The 20,488-nt window shown below is 43.3% G+C and overlaps 1 long non-coding RNA gene across 1 annotated transcript in view; it reads left to right on the top strand.

Annotated features, from left to right (window-relative positions):
• The window catches only part of LOC139013898 (uncharacterized), a 214,028-nt gene that overhangs the window by 45,468 nt on the left and 148,072 nt on the right, over positions 1–20,488 (top strand). The gene's annotated exons all lie outside the window — the stretch shown is intronic.

The following is a 20,488-nucleotide window of genomic DNA, read 5'->3' as shown; positions in this document are numbered from 1 at the left end:
GTTAATGGACCATTCATTACTTTATAAATATATCAGAGAATAGGGAGACAGATCACTGGATTTGCTATTCTGGAGGATACACACCAGCTGGGTGCTTCTGAGATGCAGGGAGAGTAGTTTTAGGAAGGCAGACATTTAAAAACTTCTCTCTTCACCACGGAGGCACTGCCCTAGACCCCACCCGGTAGCACTCTCCCCAGCTCCCCAGCAAGGAAATCCTAACCAGCTGGCCCAACTTGCCTTGTGAGTAAAACCTCCTTGGGCCCTAGCTGGTTTGGCTCAGTGGGTAGAGCATCGGCCTGTGGACTGAAGGATCCCAGGTTCAATTCTGGTCAAGGGCACATGCCTGAGTTGTGGGCTCGATCCCCAATGGGGAGTATGCAGGAGGAAGCCAATCAATTATTCTCTCTCATCCTTGATGTTTCTCTCTCTCTCTCTCCCTCCCCCTTCCTCTCTGAAATCAATAAAAATATATTTACCTCCTTGGAATTTTCCAGAATCTCTCATCTGCCTTCCATGCTCACTACATACTTTGCTTCTCTGCAAAAGATGTGCAGTGCCTAGTGAAGTTCTGGCTCCCCCTCCCCTGTCCACAGCCTGCAGTCCCAGCACACAGAAGGTGGCCAACAGGTTGGGGCTCTGTGTTCACCAGCCTGGAGCATTCTCCCTGATTTAACTCTGCATTCCCCACATTTCTGACTCATCCCTGTGGCCAGACCTTGGGAATGGGCCACCTCACAGTCCTGAGAAGCCAAGAAGCTGAAGGCATTATACACCTTGTCCATTATAAATGCATGGACCCCTCTTTTGAAGGAGCCCACGAACCAAGCTGCCTCTGAAGGTGGAAAGGAAGCCTAATACTTTGTATTGCTTGACCTTCAGTTTGTTTTAGCATATTCATATGTTGCCTGTTTTAATAACCATTGGAAACAAAAATTAATCCATTTTCAGTCAGGCTGTTGTGCTCAGAGGCAAGCCACATGTGTCTTTTAAAAAAATATATACATTTTTATTGATTTCAGAGAGGAAGAGAGAAAGAGAGATGGAAACATTGTTGAGAGAGAGAATTATTGATCAGCTGCCTCCTGCATGCCCCCCACTAGGGATTGAGCCCACAACCCCGGCATGTGACCTCCTGGTTCATAGGTTGATGCTCAACCACTGAGCCATCCCAGCCAGGCACATATGTTTCTTTATCTCTGTTCTTTGTAGTTAGCTTGTGGCTTCTTCTACCCTAGCTTTACCTTTGGCTTGGCCCTCTCAATACTGGTCAAACACTAATGAAAGAAGCTGGAGATGAGAAATTGGCCTTCAAGAGCCTTTTCCAACAAAGCAAGTTGATTTTTTCCAAGTTGGTCATGATTTCTTTCTCTCCTGAACTTCTTGCCGTATTGGCTTTGGGCGGACTAATGTTCTGGTCTGTCTGTGAGCCGGGGCCATGTGGTCTTCCTCCCTGTTTCCACGTGCTGCCAGCAACAGGCTCATTAGAGGGCATGCTTAATAAATGCTTGAGGACCAAATGAGCTCCCTTGTGAAACACATCTGTCTGGTTATGGACAGCCAGCGACACACATTATACAATTGTATGTTTCCAATGACAAAGGGAATCAGTCATTTAGTACCTACTCTAGACATTTTATACCAAATTTTTAAAATGTGGGTCAAGAGGACATAATCTTTTCCTCATGGGGCATTTTATTATTTAAAAATTTTTTAGAAAGGTTCTGTTCTTCTGTACATGATGAATATTGAATCATATTTCTTGAATAATTATTATAGCTTTTTAAAGAGAAAGGATCATATGAATATGGTATAAAATGCCCAAAGGAGTAAGATCTTATGAGAACTGTCTAGGAATTACACATGCTGGGAAAACTCTTCTTAAACAAGAAGTCAGTGAACAAGCCTAGGGCAATGGTTACACCTTCAGGCTCCAGAGCCAGCAGACATGACTTCAAAAGCTTACGCTGGCACCCTCGAGCCATATGACCTTGGGTAAATTATCAACCTCTCTGTGTGTCAGGCTCCTCATCTGCAGAACCAGAATAAAAACCTCGTAGGAATTGGGGGAAGATTAAGCAAGGCATGTCAAGGCCTTGGCCCAGCTCCTGGCCTGCATTAAGCAGTTAATACATGTGAGCTAAAATGGCTAGGGCAAGTTTTTAGTGTCTTTCCCTGACCCCATACATGTCCCACTACAAAATGCATAGGGAAGCATGTACTTGGTGAGGCATTTTCCTATGGAAAATAGCAAAGATCAAGAAGCTCTTGGGTTCTCTTTATAAAACAGCGTTATAAGCTTTCCTTGGGGCCTATGATATGGACTCATTCTGCCTGGATTTAAAATCTGATCTATTACTTATACTTAGCACATCTTTGTGAACCTAAGGAAAGTCCTACTAGGGTGATTCCTATATTGCATGTGGGTCATTGAAAGTCATATGACGTAAAGGAACTAAATTAGCCAAAAAATAAACAGGCAGGCAGGAACCCTTGCCACAGATGCTAGGCCTAGAGGTGAAAATGGATTGCTCAGTAATTACCAGGGGGAAAATCCAGGGGATGGAGCTTCAAAGAACAACTGCAGCAGCTGGACACAGGACTTCTCACACTGGGATGATAGCTACCCAGTACATTAAAAACTCATTAGTATATTAAAAAAATGAAATCAGACTTGTACAAGAGTATAGGAGGGTGAACACAAGAAATACAGAAAGGAAAGACCCTCTCTGACATAATGTTTTTAGGGGGGGTTGTTATTTTAGACACAGCACTTCCCTCTCCAACCCCCATGAGTGCCCATCTTTTGCAAATATGGCTCTGTTGACATGTAGTCTCTTACCAACCAAGAGTAACTTCCGCACATGGATGGGGAAGGCTGGGAAAGGTGGTGTCTTTTGTTAGAAGCAGCCCGATTCATTCATTTAGTTCTGTTTTCTTTCATCAATGTATTAAATAAAATATATGGTTATCAGGCACCATGCTGGGTAGATACAGAGGCTATAAAATCACCCTTAATCTCATAATGCTTATGATCTTATGGGGAGTGAGGAGTAAGCAGTCCTGTGTGAGGAGCTCAGCAACAGGAGGCTGGTGTGAGAACTACGGATTGAACTCTACCTGTGGAAGGCTGGCAGGTTCTTCACAGAGGACAACATCTGAGTTTTAAAGCATGGGTAGGATTAATTAGGTAAAGAAGTTGAGGGGACTAGGAGGCAGGGAAGAGGATGGTAGATTTGGGGCACTGCAGGAGGCATGAGGTGACTGTCACAAAAGAGCCTAAAAAGGGAGTTGGGGTCAGACTGTAAAGAGTCTTGGAGGACATGCTAAGGAGATGGCCGTGTCTTCTAGCAGCACTGCTGAGACCATCCAGTGTTTACAGAGAGGAGTGGCTCAGTCTGATTTGCAGTGAATGGATGTAGAAGCAGCTGGAGTCAGGCCCATGGGGAGGTGGAAACAGCAGCTGCTCTCGGACACCAGCTGATGTGTCCAGTGGCTCACCTGCCTGTCCACATGCTAGAAGCCCCAGTGTGCTGTAATCTATCAATGAACCAATTGACCATTTTCTGTTATGAGATACTCCTGAATAAGGCCTCAGGGCGTTGACTTTTGGAAGGGCAAGTGAGCTCGAGGGGAGTCCACTGGGGACCTGCTCTTTGGCCCCATGTGACTGGAGTTCTTTTGTACACAATTCCCTGACTTCTTAATTTCTGGTAGACCTAACAATGGCCACAGAGGAAAGATCTTGGAATCCTCTGGGTTTCTACCTCCTGTTTCCTGACAGGAGATAAATACTTTATGAGTTCAGAGGTTGGAAAAGCCATCATGGTCAAAAGCTCTCAGATGGAACTGAGACTAGAAAGATGCATGGAAGTTTCCACAGATGGAGATGACAACGGGCAGGGCAGGCAGGGAAAGTGGGTGGAACAAAGATGTGGAGGCGGAAGAGGGAAAGGCATGTTGGAGCCAGCGGCCAGATAAGCCCCCTTGGAGTAAAGTAAAAGTGGCCAAGATATAGCGAGCTCTTTTGGGCCAGCTGCTTTTTAAACATTATTGGTAATCTTTGCCCTGATCTGGTGAGGAAGATATACTTATCCTCACTTTATAGTTGAAGGAACTGATGTTAAGTGTTGGTTCAAGGTTTCTGCTTTTGCATACTGCTTGCATGCAGGTCCTAGGACAGAGAGCTGGAAATGTGTGTGTGCCTGGGAAGTTTGAAAGCATCATCCTTTAGCAGTGAGAACCACTTAATACTACTGATAATGATGATGTCATTTCATATTTATTGCATACCTACTATGTGTTGGGTATTATATTAGGCAACTCATATAACTGAGCTCATTCTTTCTTGTGTCCCTTTGAGGATATAAGGACTGCCACCGTTTCAAGAATGAAAAACTAAGTCTCAGAGAGGGTAAGTAATTTGCCAAGGTCACACAGGTAGTGACTGCCTTGTATTCCATTGGTATTCCAGGGTCCAGAGGAAGAGGGGCTTAAATCTTCTCCCTTCATCATTGTGGTGTTACTGAAGAGAGAGTGCATACTAGGCTCTTTGAAAAAGCCATTTAGTCACAAGGGTGGAGAGGTGGGGACAACAAGACAAAGACCAGAGTGATATATCTGAAAAGCAGTGGACTTCTCTGGGGCTGGGAGAATGCTTGGTAGGGCTGGAGACTCAGGATGGAGGGCCAGCCATCTGGTGGGGACAGTCAGGAGACAGCCTCTTACCTTCACTGTACCATTTAGTGCCAGCACTGCTAATGCTCAGGGTGGAAAGAAGGCAGGGAACTTCTTTGCTCTACATTGTACCTGAGGTCCAGGCTTGGGCGAAGGTCGGTCTCCAGGACTGATTGGAGAGAAAGGTCATCCACCTGGACTGGGATGCATGAGCTGGCTTGCCTATCGAAGAGACCACATTTAATTAAATTAATTGGTTAGCTAAGCTAGGACAAAACATAAAGCACAGGAGGGGTGCACTCTGAGCAATAAACTCCCTCCCATCTTTATCTCTGTAGAGATAACCACTGTTGCTGCTCAGAGATGCTCTGTGCATCCACGGCATATATGTTAATTTTTAAACATAAATTCTGAGGCCAGTGTGAAATGATGTTTATTTCAAGGTTTTTGTCTGTACCTTTACAAAAGACATTTGCATAATATTTTAACATTTCAGATGTTTGCAACGATTAGGTTTTCTTCGAAGCTGAGAAATTTTGCACCTACAGATGAATGCTTCCCTTAAAGCTCAGGGAAGTATTTCTGTGTGAAAGGAACACAGGAACTTCAAATAGCTTTTTCTTCATTGAATAAATACAATATATCTGGGACACTATCTTAAGGCTTTTTTTGAGGCACAGTCCCTAGGAAATGGTTTGGAAGGAGCTATTATGTTCGATTGTGTTAATCTCCTGGGTCCTTGCATGGAATTTTGACTTTTCAAATGTTTGCAGCAATTACTTTTTCTAGAAGCTAAGGTATTATACTTGGAGAAGCTACTTGAAAAATAATCTTACAGTTAAGTTTTAAGCTATTCTTATGTCTATTGTGCCCCTTTATTGCACTGACTGTAGGTATAGGAAATCACCCATGGTTAGAGCAGGTGCAGTAACATTGCCTAGGTACTGTCAGGGGAGGTGTTTTAACAAGAAATCTAATTTTAGCCTTCATCTTGAGTTTTTGGGGAGTTATTTGTCCCTCGTGCTTCTGAAACTGTAATTGTCAACAACATATCTTTGAGAGCAGGGAAAAAAACACTTTTTGTATATTACAACAGAAAATGGTAAAATTTCCATCTAATTTTAAGGGTTGCACTACTGCCTGCTGATTTATTGAAGAGTGGTCCTTCCACAGAGGAAATGGTAGGAACTGTTGAAGGAGAGATTAACAAGAATTCCCCTCTCAGGCTCTTGACCCCCACCCCCCTCCCAATTATAAGCACAGATCCCTACCTGGAATTTATTCTGTCCGTTCATGGGGAATTCACAGGAATAAGCATTCACTGGACTTCCCTGTTCTGAAAAACTCACTCTCAATGTGTGTGGTGAGAAATTGAGTGACACCATGTCTTAGATCATAGACCTTCATGTTCTATATCAAGTCATCTATAATAATAAAAACGTATACGTAATATACTAATTAGACCAGACAACCGAACAACCTTTCGGATGTCATTCTGGACATCCTTCCGGATGAAGCCGCAGTGGCGGGGGTGGAGGCAAAGGTGGTTAGGGGTGATCAGGCAGGCAGGCAAAGTGGTTAGGGGTGATCAGGCAGGCAGGTGAGCAGTTAGGGACGATCAGGCAGGCAGGCAGAGGCGGTTAGGGGTGATCAGGCAGGCAGGCGAGTGGTTAGGGGTGATCAGGCAGGCAGGCGAGCAGTAAGGGGTGATCAGGCAGGCAGCCAAAGTGGTTAGGGGTGATCAGGCAGGCAGGTGAGCAGTTAGGGGTGATCAGGCAGGCAGGCGAGAGATTAGGGGCGATCAGGCAGGCACAGGGGTTAGGGATAATCAGGCAGGCAGGCGAGCGGTTAGGAGCCAGTGGTCCTGGATTGTGACCACCCCCTGTGCACAAATTTCGTGCACTGGGCCTCTAGTGTTCATAATAATGCTATATGATAGTGTTTTCATTGATTCCATAGATATGGGAGAAAGACTCAGGGAGGGTAAGTAACTTGGACAGGTTTACAACATTAAAACAATTAATATAGGACCAAATGTCTGCACAATTATTTCTTTTTTCACCAAATCTTGGTGCCTCCCATGCCAGAAGCTTAGGGTCTGAAAACGGGGGCATGAAAGATGCTTCTTTGAAGTGGATGTTTCTCATTTCAAAAGCCAAGGATGTGGTACCCACCTTGGCTTCTACCCCTTTCTCCTCATGGTTAGCTTTTTACAAGGATGTTTGAACACAAGAAAGCGACTTTTCAATGGATGAGAGGATTGATGTAAACTTGTGAAGAATCCTTTTTGTCTGAGTTTCAGAATCCTACTTTGTTCTGTTTTATAGTTTTACATGCAAAAGTGCCTATGTCCTGTTGGAGGTGGTGTAAGATGAGGATGTCTGACTTTGGGTGTCTGTACTTCTGTTTTGAGGAGGGCAGTTTTGAAGCAAGCCTTTCCATTGGTGGATGAGGTTGGGCGGAGAGTATCTTAGGAGTTACAGGCAGATCAAGAATGTAATTAGCACTTTTCTCCCTGATAGCAACTGGAGTAGGAGCCAGGCAGGCTCAGAGGTGAGAGAAGGGTAACTGATCCTCCCCACGATATCTCTGATGCTAACACCAGTTATCTGACACCTGGCTTAATTTCTATGTAGAAGTTTGCCCATCTTTTTATTCTTGTTCTGAGTTCAAGCTGCTTATTAGAAAAAAGAAACTCAACTGTTATGTATGCTATTTCCTTAACAAATAATTGTATTTCTTGTATTTTTACTGATGGAAAGCATTAAACAAAAGTGAGTAGAGAGCATGTTGTAATACTACTCTTCATGCCTATGATCATCTATGATTAAAGAAAGCCTCCCTATTGGAACTTAGTCACCACAAACCGGTACCACTGCTCACCTGGGGGCAGGTGCTGCCTTAAGGGCAATCAGAATGTAGAAGATTGAAAGTGTTGCTGTTTTTCTTGGAGACTGGCATGATATATTATACAGTAGAGGCCCAGTGCACGAATTTGTGCATGGGTAGGGTCCAGCCGGCCTGCCCCAATCAGGGCTGATCAGGCCTGGCCAGCTGGGGAGAGGGGCTGTGGGCAGTTGGCTGGCCAGCCCCACCCCCTGGTCAAACTCCCGGTCGAACTCCTGGTCAAGGGGACAATTTGCATATTAGCCTTTTATTATATAGGATAGGTAGGCATGTCCAGGTACCTGGAGTAGTCCCCACGGTGGTCACTGAGTTCTACTGCTGGCTTTGGTGTATATCTTAGACAGTCCTTTTCCATCTGCCAGGGAATTCAGCTTTTGTGATCCTGCAGTATCACCTGCACTCACAGGAATCTCTTAACCTCTCACCTGCTTTCCCCATTCTCTGTAACAATTAGGATTGACAAGTAAATAGGGACCTTATAACATTGAACTGATTTTTTAATATTTATAGGAGCATCCTTCAACTCTTTAGTTTTATGTTGGATGGGTGTGTATTTAGCAATTTTAAGTAGGCTTCGCAAGACTATGGAAATGGCTTCTACCATAGATCCTGTGCAAGGTCAGCTGTGAAAAAGCGAGAGCTGCATACAGCATTAGACCTTTAGGTAGTGGCTGTGAACACTTATCAAAGGGCTCTCTCTGGGTAAGCTCCAGTTGGAAAGGGACACTAGTCCCATGTAGGACTTTACAGTTGATAATCACTATCTTTAGGGCCATCTTTGGGGGAAAAACCGACAACCATATAAATCTTACATTTTTATAGAACTTCAGTTTTTTTCAAAGTACTCTCACATCTATTATCACATCTTGACCTCCCAAGGAAACTGAGAGTTGGGCACAGCAAGTATTTCTATCCTGATTTCACAGATAAGACACAAGGAGGTTAAATCACACAGCAGGGCAGGAGACTGAGGCTAAACATCTATGTCTGATGTTAAGACTGCCAGTCTGTCCCCTTAAAAAAAGTGACCCTTCTTTTTTATTCTCTGCAATCTAGCTTCTATTGCTAAAATTCCTTTATTTAAAGGAATATTTCTCAACTCTACCTGCACATTTAAGTCACTTGGGTGATTGAAATATAATGCCAGTGCTCAGGCCCCATCCCAGGCCAATTGCATCATGCATCTCTGTGTCTTTTTTTATTTCTGTATAAATAATTAACTTTTAAGATTTATTGATCTTTCTCTTTTTCTCCCTTTTTCTGAGAGATGTAATCCAAATATTCTCAGGCATCTGCATGTCTTAAAGCTCCTCAGGTGAGTCTCATACACAGTGAGGATCAAAACCATTGCTAGAAGCAGACCAATGGCCACCCTCATGTCAAATTTTTCTAAACTATTCGCCTGGATCCATTGGACATTAATTCCGTCTTTAAACTCAGTCCTCTTTTGGTTTCTATGAGATGACACTCTCTTGGTTCCCTATTCTTCTATGACAGTGCCTTCCCTGTCTTATTTTCTTCGTCACTGCCTTTGTTTTGTCTTCCCAACTTACATGACTTCAGCCTTGTTCTTTTCTCTGTATGGTCACAAAGTACAGGGATATGTGGGAGGTTGTGTAAAGGGCTATTTATTTTGAAGGGCTTGGACATTAGAATGTAATCCATGCAAGAGCAGAGGCTTTATTCTGCTCACTGCTACAGCTGGAGGACCTAGGATAGTCTAGAACAGTGATGGTGAACCTTTTGAGCTCGGCGTGTCAGCATTTTGAAAAACCCTAACTTAACGCTGGTGCCATGTCACATATAGAAATTTTTTGACATTTGAAATCATAGTAAAACAAAGACTTATATTTTTGATATTTATTTTATATATTTAAATGCCATTTAACAAAGAAAAATCAACCAAAAAAATGAGTTCGCGTGTCACCTCTGACACACGTGTCATAGGTTCGCCATCGCTGGTCTAGAACCTACAATAGTCACATGCCCAATAATTGAATGAATGATCACAGCTACTTGACTGAATCTCATGTCTGTGTATACAGTCCTGATCCACACTCCAGTCTTGGCCCTCTAATGCCACCTCTTGGGTGTGCCACCATCTTCTCAAACTGAACCTGTTCAAAACTGAGCATACCATCTTCTTTCATCCTACAGCATAGTTCTTTTAAATGTTTTCCTGCTTCCAATAGCCTCATCTTCCCCTTCCTGTAAATCAGCTTTGAATTTTCTTTCTCTTTTATCCAAGCTTGCATCATGGTCTCCCCATTTGGCTGACACTGCCCAGCCCATGGCCTCTGGTGAGGAAGCCATGGTAGGCTGTGCTCTGGGCAGTGACTGGACCAGGAGTGGGTCCACCCACCCATTGGCTGTCTGCCCATATGGTGATCACAGAGAAAGTCTCGTAGTTCCCTTGGAACATAGAGGGAGAACGTGGAGAGCACTGACTGGCAGAAATGGAGAAACTACCAGAGTAACTTTGGGAGCCAACTTGCTTGGACACTGAATGGTTTCCTAGATTCAATTCCAGGTCCTGTGAATTCCTTTACAGAAGTTCAGTTTTTCTTAATGTCACTGGCATGAGACTATTTTGGCAACACCCATCCATAATCAATAATATCAGTGTTAGTACTAATATTTCTCCTTTGAAAATAATATATTTTCTGAATATGTTTCTTTCTTTCTTTTTGTGCCATTTAACCAAGGTCCTACCCACCTCATGCCTGAACCAGGTAATAACTTTCTAGCATCCCCCTAGCATCTTGGAGCTCACCTGGATACGATGCCTTCATCCACTAAATATTTAATGAGAGCATACTGTGTGCCCAAGCAGTGTTCCACGCTCTGGTGATCCTGGGATGAATGATACGGACAAGGTCCTTAGCTCTTGTGCTTGTGCACTAGACCCTGTCTGCTCCTGTCTTCTCAAGGGCATTGGTTCAGCACTTCTCTCCTGCATCATCAAATTGTTGCTCTCTGTTACTTCACTCCCAACAGCTTACCCACATATTTTTATTTCTTCTATCTTAAAAAATTCTTCTTTTGACTCCCACTTTCTCCTTCACCTATTACCCTAGCTTTCTGTCTCTTTTTATAGCAAAACTCCTCAAAAGAATTGTCTATTCTTTTTTTTAACTTTAGTGAGTAATAATCGACAATTATAATGAAGTGTATAAGGTGATGCTTTGATATACATATTTATTGTGGAGTGATTACCAAGATCAAGATAATTAACACATCCATAACCTCACAGAGTTAACATAGTTGAATCTTTTTTTGTGTGTGGTGAGAATGCTTCAGATTACTCTTAGCAACTTTTACATATATCATACCGTGTAGTTAATATACAGTAGAACTAACAAAGAGATATGGTATACTTGAAAGAGTTGTTTGTTCTTGATGTCTCCAACTCTCCCCAGAGTCCATTCTAGTCAGGCTTTTGTCTCTACCTTCCACAGAACCCACTCCTTCCAGGGTCACCGATGACTTCCCTATTTCTAAATCTAATAGTCCATCTCCACTCCCAAGCTTACTAGACTATCATTCAACATAGGTGATCGCTCCCTTCTTGGAACATTTTGTCTCTAGATTCAGGGACTTCATACTCTTCTGAGTGTTCTTCCTCCCTCACTGATTGGTTCCTTCTCAATTCTTTGCTGGATTCTCCTCATCTCCCTGAACTCTCAACTTTGCTAATATGCTTTATTACCTTAAGTTTGGAGACATTGAGTCCTTCTGCTGGGAGTCTTATTTCTCCCTTTTCCACCTGTGGGAAGGAGCCTAGCCAGGGTGGTCTGATCTGACACTGTCCCCCAGGGCACTGAATTTTGGGATGTGGTGTCAGATATCCCCCTCTCCTCACTGGTGCTGGGCAAGCGGGTTGCAACAGGAAGAACTCCCCTGAAGCAAAGGGGGGTGTCTGGTTTGAAGAAACTGCCAATGCTGCTGACCCTGAGACAGCTAAGTATGAATTCAGGAGGGACAACTGGAGGAGCCCCCAAACTGGGGACCAGAAGCAAGCACAGAGGATAGGGGAGGAGGAGTCCCGAGGGATCCTGGGTTTCTCTAACCAGGCTACAGGTACCCTCTGTGGGAAGGTGTCATATATGCTGGGGGTAGGGTACGTAAAGCTAAGAGATGGGGCAAAGATTTTTACACTCAAATGTGTAAGAGCATGGACTAAGATACAAACAGAACATGCATCTTTTAGGTGAAAACAGATTTTTTGCTACAGATCCCTTTATGCTCTTCCCAGACCCCAGAGGATTCGCCTTTCCTGTCTGCCTGTGGGAAGGGCTGTACTGGAACATCCACCCGTGGGTCTGTTTAGTGTGATGGGTCAGAGGCAGAGGAGACAGGCCCCTGGGTCGGCCCAGTGAGTGAGCATTGACACAAGCCGACCTGGATCCCACACAGCACCTGGGCCAGGAGCAGAGCCTGCATGTCGAAGTCAGTCTTCACTGGGCAATCTGATCCCACCCAGGTGTGATGTTTCAGTCTCACTTCTCTCTACAAGCAGTTCTTGCTTTTGGGTGTCACTTGCCCAGGAAGCTGGAACTAGGGAGAATTTTCCACTGGGTCAGAGACAGAACCTTTTCTGGGGGAGGGGTGAGCCCTTTGGGGCTGGGCCTGGGCTGCTATTGGGGGTCTGAGCAGAAGGGCCTCTGCCTGTGGTGCCAGGTCACTGAGGTTAGAGCAGTGAGGAACTGATGAACTCTGCTGATTCCATTGTTTCGTGTGAGAATCCTGGAGCCCAGACAGCTGGCTGGTCTATGGAAGACACAGATGCAAAAGAACATCTTTTTTAAAAAATTAAAAATTTTAAAGTTTTTATTATGATAAGAACACTTAATCTGGGATCATAACAAAATTTTTACGTGTACAAATATAGTATTGTCAACTATAGGCACAGTCTTGTATAGTGGATCTCTGGCATTTATTCATCTTGCATAAATGAAATTTTAGTAAGTCCCCATTTTTCCTTCCCTCCAGCTCCCAACAACCACCATTTTATTCTTTTTTTTTTTATGAGTTTGACTATTTTAGAGATACCTCATTTAAGTGGAATCATGCAGTATTTGTTCTTCTGCAACTGGCTTGTTTCACTTAGCATAATGTCCTCAAGGTTTATCCATATTATCACATATTGCAGAATTGCCTTATTTTAAAAGATGAATACTATTCCATTGTGTATATATTATATAATATACCACATTTTATTTATCCATTCCTTGGTAGACATTTAGGTTGTTTCCACATCTTGGCTGTTGTGAATAGTGCTACAATGAACATGAAAGGGCTAATGTCTTTTTGAGATACTAATTTTGATTCCTTTGGATATATACCCAGAAGTGGGATTACTGGATCATATGGTAGTTCTATTTTTAGTTTTTGAGAAACCTCCATGCTGTTTTCCATAGTGGCTACATTATTTGCATTCCCCACCATCAGTGTACAGGGGTTCTAATTTTTCCACATCCTGGATAGCACTTGTCTTTCTTTTCTTTTCTCTTTTCTCTTTTCTTTTCTTTTCTTTTCTTTTCTTTTCTTTTCTTTTCTTTTCTTCCTTCCTTCCTTTTCCTCCCTCCCTCCCTCCCTCCCTCCCTCCCTCCCTCCCTCCCTCCCTTCCTTCCTTCCTTCCTTCCTTTTAAATAATCATCTTAACAACTGTGAGATATCTCATTATAGTTTTGATTTGCATTTCCCTGATGATTAATGGCATTAAACATCTTTTCAAAGAGCTGATGGCCATTTGTATGTCTTTGGAGAAATGCCTATGCAGGTCCTAAGCCCATTTTTAAAATCAAGTTATTAGTATGTTTTCTTTGCCATTGAGTTGTAGGAGTTCTTTATATATTTTAGAAATTAACCCCTTATCAGGCATATGGTTGCAAATATTTTCTCCCATTCCACAGGCTGCCTTTTCACTCTGTTGTTTCCTCTGCTGCACAGAGCTTTTCAGTTTGATGTAGCCCCACTTGTCTGTTTTTGCTTTTGTTGCCTGTGCTTTTGGTGTCATATCCAGGCCTTATTTACCAAGACCAATGCCATGAAGACTTCCCCCTGTGCTTTCTTTTAGGAGTTTTTTAGTTTTACTTACATTTAAGTCTTTAATCATTTTGAGTTCATTTTTTTTGTTTGGTGTAAATAGGGTCCAATTTAATTCTTTTGCATGTGGATGCCCAGATTTCTCAGTATCATTTGTTGGAGAGACTATCCTTTCCCGTCATGTATTCTTGCCACTGTTTTTGAAATAACTTCTTGGCCTTTCATTCCTCCAATGCCTTTCATTTGAGGGGAACTAAAAGTCCCCTCTACTTCCGCAAGGCCAGGCCTTGCCACAATGGTCAGAATTTCCTAGCACTGTCTTTGCCAGAGTTTTATCCTAACAAAATAGTGAATCATAAAAAAATGCATAAGGATTTTTATAGAAAATAGTAAAATACAGAGATAAATTAAAAGATTTTATTGGTATCCATTCAAAGTAATAATGTTTGTTATTTAAAAAATCTTCTTGAGAAGATCTTGCATTGGCATAGGGCCTCAGTGATGGATACAAATCAGTGGAAACAGCAGTGTGATGTCTGGGTGCTAGACTGTGGGTGGTTTTTATATTTTCTTTATACTTTTCTGTATTTTTCAATGTTTCTACAATGAACATTCAATATATTATTGTATATTATTTACTTTTTAAAATAAAAACGAAAGGTCTTTCTGACTGGATACAATTACTAGTTAATGAAAGTTAATGTCAATGTGTTTTACCATTTCTGGCTTCATTGAATAGCCCACGCCTTACTTCTAATTTGACTTTTCTTTTTGCTGAAGAAACTCCTTTGTAGTAGTTTATACAGAAAGGGAGTGTTGGGTGGTTAAAAAAAATTTATTAATTTTTGTATCTTTAAAATGTCATTTTGTCCTTGTTCTTTAATGACCATTTAGCAAAGTATGTGGTTTTTATTACATTTTCATTCAGCACTTTGAGGATGTTGTTGTTGTCTTCTGACATCCATTGTTGTTACTGAAAAGATTAAGGTCAGTTCAACGAGCATATTTTTGTAGAAAATCTCTCTCTGTATATCTAGCCCTATCTCTCTCTGAGAACATTTATTTTCTTTTTAAAGAGACTTATAATATGAAACCTCTCTTTCTTTCTTTCTTTCTTTCTTTCTTTCTTTCTTTCTTTCTTCCTTCCTTCCTTCCTTCCTTCCTTCCTTCCTTCCTTCCTTCCTTCCTTTCTCTCTCTCTCTCTCTCTCTCTCTCTCTCTCTCTCTCTTCCTTCCTTCCTTCCTTCCTTCCTTCCTTCCTTCCTTCCTTCTTTCTTTTAATCTTTACTGTTGAAAGTATTACATATGTCCCCCACTTCCCCCCCATGTCCTCTTCTAGCCTGCCCCCACCCTGTACTCCATCTCTGAGAGCATTTATACTGCTACTTTTATATCCTATAGTTTTGCTATGTTGTGTCTAAGGGGGGTTTGTCTTGGTTTGTTCTGCTTGGCACTTGGTGTACGCTTTCAGCCTGAGGATTCACCCTCTCTCATCAATTCTTAGCCATTTCCTCTTTGAATATTGCCTTGGCCTCAGTTTTCTTCTTCTAGAAGTCTGATTACTGGTACTTGTATGTTTAAGTCTTTCAATCTATCCTCTATGTTTAACTATTTTTAAAAATTTTTAAGTGAGTCAAAGTTTATATACAGAGACATGCATAGACCGTAAGTATACAATTTTATAAATGAATGCGCCTGTGCAACCATTGCCCACAATCACGATTTAGAACATTTCTGTCACCAAGAACATTCCCTTGTGCCTCCTTCCAGTCAATTCCTACCTCTCATGGACAACTGTTCTGATTTTCCCCAGTATATATCAGTTTTTCTGTTCTTGAACTTCTTATAAATGGAATCATGCAGAATACAGTTTTTGTGTCTGTTATCTTTCACTCAAAATATTTTTTGAGATTCAACCATGTTGTTCTATGTACCAGTAGCTCATTCCTTTTTTGGCAGAATAATATTCCATTATAGAAAAATACCAGAATTTGTTTAATCTATTTTCCTGAATTATCTGCAGTGAATGGGGTCTGTTCTATTGACTGTGTGTGTGTTTTTTTTTAAATATTAGTCACATAAAATCAGGAAAAAGGTCATTGAAATCCTTACTATGCCACCATTACCTCTTCCACACTCTTTATCCCCTGTTAGTACCCAGCCTTCTCTTACCCAGCTCTTGAGTTTCTCTGTTTTCTTCCCTGTCACCTAGCTGGGAAGAAATAGGATTGCATAATTCCCTGTCACTAAACGTGGGGGGATGTGGTAGATAGAATAATGTTGCCCGCCTCCCCCCATCCCCCCCCCCCCCCCCCCCCCCGCCCCCAGCCCCATTGTCCATGTCCTAATCCCTAGAACCAGTGAGTTTGTCATCTTATAAGGCAAAACGTATGGGAGTAGGTTCTCTCTTCCCGCTACCAGCGCCAAAAGAGAGAACACAGGGGTTCAAGAATCTTGAGTAGAACGCGACAAGGGCTAAGGAAGAATGAAAAACGAGACTATGGGGGTACATTCTCTCTTCCCGAGACCAGCACAGAAAGAGAAATGAACCGATTCTTTGAGTAGAGGCGCTTGGGATTGAGGAAGAAATGAAAGAGACAAGACACAAAAATAGAAGAAGCTGGGTCTGGGTGGGCTTCTGCCCTCTGATGGAGGGACAGACAGGGGGCCCAGCACCAGAACCACATGTTTAATTTATACCCAAATACCAGGAAGTTACATTAGTTCTGGATGGGCCTGGCTGGTGGGCATGACGAGTAGTCAGGAACCCAGGGCATGGCTCCACCCCAGGGCCCCTCCCACAGGGCGCGGCCAGTCAGAGGGAGGAGAGTCCTATTCATTCCTAGTGCTTGACTGGATCTACATCTCAAAAACCCACTCCCTGACACCTGGGCAGCAAAGATAAGAGTCAATGCTGAGAACACATCGCCATCTTGGTTAGATGTGTATCCAAGGCTCGGCTCTGCCAGTCACCTTGGGTTCAGCTGACAATATTTTAGGAAGCATGGCTATGTGTCTTCCCTGGGGGGCCCTCTACAAAAAAGAACTTTGTAGAAATGATTAGTTTAAGGATTTTGAAATGGATTGTCAGGGTTGGTTCACTGGAATTACAAGCATCCTCATAAAAGGGAGGCAAGAGCATAAAAGACAGAGAAGGACAGGTGACAGAGGAAGCAGGGTTAGAAAAGGTGATGCGATGATGGAGGGAGGGAGGGAGGGAGAGAGAGAGAGAGAGAGAGAGAGAGAGAGACAGACGGGGACACAGAGATTGGCAGATGCTATGCGGTGACTTTCAAATTGGAGGAAGATAGCCAGGAGTCCAGGAGAATGCCAGGAAACCAATCCTTTCCTGGAGCCTCCAGAAAGCATGCAGCCCTGCTGATGATTTGAGACTTCTGATCTCTACGACTGTGAGAGAAGGAGTTTGTGCTGTTTCAAGTCATGTTTTTGGTAGTGTGTTATGGCAGCAATAGGCAACTAGTATAGGGCCTGAAGGTTTGACCTCCCTAGAAATGTTTGAAATATAAAATGGGCCCAGAGAAGAAGGGCATTACTTAGCACAAATTAATCACTCTGTTAGGTGCCGCATACCTCACCTACGAGGCCCGCTCCTGGGGTGTTCTTCCTGTGTTGTAATGCCTGCGCTTCCTTTATCCGTGCATTGCCTTGGAGGAAGCCTTCTCTAGGAAGGCTTTTCCCATCATGCTATTGAGCTGGGAGGGTGCTAGGAGTAGGATTTAACTTATTGGAGTCAGGACAGATACTATGAAGGGAACAGGGTGTAACAATATGCGAGATTTTCAGCCTACAGGCTGGAGGCCTTATGAGGCCCCAGACACCTTGGAGGAGATGCTGATTGGTGGAAAAAGGCACCCAAATCCCTGGTGTGGCCCGGCGAGGTCTTGCCCTTCAGTCCTACAGGCTTAGCAAGGTCATGTGGCAGCTCCTGTAACAAACTGTACAGAGGAACAAGTTGCAGTGCGAAACAAAGGTGATTTTGCTTCTGATTCTTCAGAGATAGCAATATGTCAGCAGCCTCCAGAGAGGCCGAAAGTAAATGAATCAGTGCTGGGAAGTGAAGGATACCATCCGCACTGAATGGTGAAAAGGACTTCTGAACAGCATCTTCATTGATTTTTTTCTGTAATTGACACAGCATCTTGGTTTGCCTTCGGGCTTCAGAAAGAGAAAACGGGGAGTCCCTGTACACAGCTTCCTTGGGTTAGAATTTAATAAAAAAAAATGGCCCTGAATGAGCTTCTTTCTCTCCATTCCTCTCTCCCTTTGTGTCTTCTCTCTGCCATCTCCCTCCTTTCTGTTTCTCTCATTTCTTCCTCCTTTCCCTCCCTGTCCCTCCAGTGTTCAGTGTCTCACCCCTTGTCCCCCTGCAACCTCCTTTTGTGCAAATAAAAGCTTAGACAGTACATACCACAATATGGGTAACCTGTTTTTGCTGGGTGTGACATGAAGGCCCTTAAGAAAGAAAAAATATAGCGGGTTCCATCTTTCATGTTAGCTTAAATCTCATTCAGTCCGAAGCTCAATATTTTTTTATAGAGAATACATCCCTCGCAGTTGCCATATCTGAGAATTGTCTTCGGGGTGGATGCAGGGAGAAGACCTGGGCTCCCTTCAGGGGCTCCCAAGGGTCCACCTCAGAGGAGGTGGAAGGATTACCTCCTCACCTGACTGGGAAACCCCGGCCTCAGGGCAGAGCCTGGTCCCCAGCTGTGTTGCTGGTTATGGGTTGCACAGCTGGGAAAAGCAGAGGTTAGCCAGATAATTTTCAGGAGAGCCTCCTGAAACGAGTCCCTCTGCAGGGCAAGCCTGGTAGCCGAGGGGATGTGCTGTTTTTGAGCTGCTTGACAAGGCCTGTGAGAAAAAGGGCGCTCCTAAGCCAAAGGGAAGAGCCATCCACAGATTTATCAGTGGTGCTGGGACATCCCTGAGGAAAACAGGATTTGGTGCTGGGGAAGGCAGATCATCTGATAATCTCTCTTTGTATCAGACAAGCTTGCTCTAGTGTGCTCAGAGGGGTGGGAGAGCATTGAGACATTCTAGCGTAAAGATGTGACATCAGACCAAAAGCTAGTTTTGGCACAGAAGAGATTCCAAACATACTTAACAAACTAAAAACGAACTTGTTTTTAAGAGTTAGCTTCAAATGTGCCTTTGTCAACCATACTCATTTACTCAACAAATATTTATAAAGTTCCTGCCATGTGCCAGATACTGTGTTTTATGTTGTGAATTAAATGGTCAGCAACAAATCAGATGGAATGGCCTCTTTTACAAGAAAATACGAAACTATCAGTGTGGTAGGTTCTGTGGAGGAGAGGTGGTGGGTTGCCAGAGGGAAACGGAGGGATACAGAGGGAGGTCAGAAAGGCTGCTGACATATTGCTATCTCTGAGCAGGTGGTGACTCTGTGCTGGGAGCTGGAATCTGCAGGAAGAGTAGGAGTGAATAAGGGGGAGGGAATGGGAGAGTGTCCAAGAAAACGGAGGAGGCATGTCCAAAGGTCCTGTGGCATGGTGGCTTCAAGGAAGTAAAAAAGCCCAACTGGTTAGACAGAGCTGAGGGTGGGGAGAATGGTTAAAGTTGTAGAGTAGGGTACAGGCTGTGTTAAGGACTTTGGTCTTTATCTCAAAACATTTGGAGGTTTTTTTGTGTGTGTTTTTTTTTAGCAGCTTTAATGTGTATGTGTGTGTGTGTGTGTGTGTGTGTGTGTGTGTGTGTGGAGAGAGAGAGAGAGAGAGAGAGAGAGAATGAATATATATCAGGAAAAGTCAATGGAGGGCCAAGAGTGGGAAGGGTAGGTCAGTTACAAGGCTCTTGCAGTAGTCCAGGCAATAGATGGTATTGGCTGGGCTGGGATTAGGGTGGAGGTGTACAGAAGAGGATGGAGTCCACAAACATTTTTAAGAGAGAATAAGCGGTATTTGATGATGAGTTGATGAGAATGGTGAGTGAGAGGAAAGAGTTAATGGCTTCTGAGTTTTTGGACTGAGCAACCATATGGCTGGATGGTGGTGGTGTCATTTGGAAATGGAGAGAACCGTGGAGAAGGAGCAGGTTTGGGATGGGCATGAATTTGGTATTAATCATGTTGAGTTTTAATTGTCTTGAAAAATCTAAATGGAGATGTCAGGTTAACTTCTCCATGTTCTTCATGGTTCTCCTTGCTACTGAGTGAGAGTTACTGCCATATACAATTTCATTCAGCTCCCATAATACATAGGTAGGTAGAGCAAGTATTATCATTCGCACCTGTAGATGAGAAACCTGAAGTTCAGAATGGTTAAGTTGCTTGCCTAAGGTCACACAGCTAGAAGTTGTACACTTGGGGTCAGTTTAATTCTTTTGACTCCTAGTGTGGGCCCCCTTCACCACACTGCTTCCTAGTTAAGGCATATCAATAATTATGGACTTCTTGGCAATGTGACAAGTTGCTAGAGAATATTTTGGTAAACGGGGGCTTCTGCCTATGTGGCCCCGGAGTCTGCCTACAAATGAGGTTGATACCACAGAACATCCTAAGTGCTAGTGACAGACACTGATCATGTCAAATGCTATCACAAAATGGTTTGCATGCGGTCATGGTTCCAGGGGTCAAATATCACTTTCAAGATTCAAAATTCAGCCAAGAGGACTAATATTTATTGTTGACACAGCTCCGTGGTATCATGAGCCCCATTTTATAGACAAGTAAACCGAGGGACCTTAATATAAGTTTCTTGCCCAAAGTGGCTCTGCCTGAAAGTGGCTAAGCTGAGATTGGAACTCAGGGTGGCCTAATGATAAGTCTGTGCTTCTTCAATGAAGCCTCACTGGGTCCTCATGGGATGAGGGGCTGA

This window comes from Myotis yumanensis, unplaced genomic scaffold, assembly GCF_028538775.1.
Source record: "Myotis yumanensis isolate MYYU_CA2020_CCGP unplaced genomic scaffold, mMyoYum1.0.hap1 SCAF_7, whole genome shotgun sequence".
Lineage (NCBI taxonomy): Eukaryota > Metazoa > Chordata > Mammalia > Chiroptera > Vespertilionidae > Myotis > Myotis yumanensis.
The sequence above is the reverse complement of the archived record's forward strand: the minus strand, read 5'-3'. Positions and strand labels throughout refer to the sequence as shown.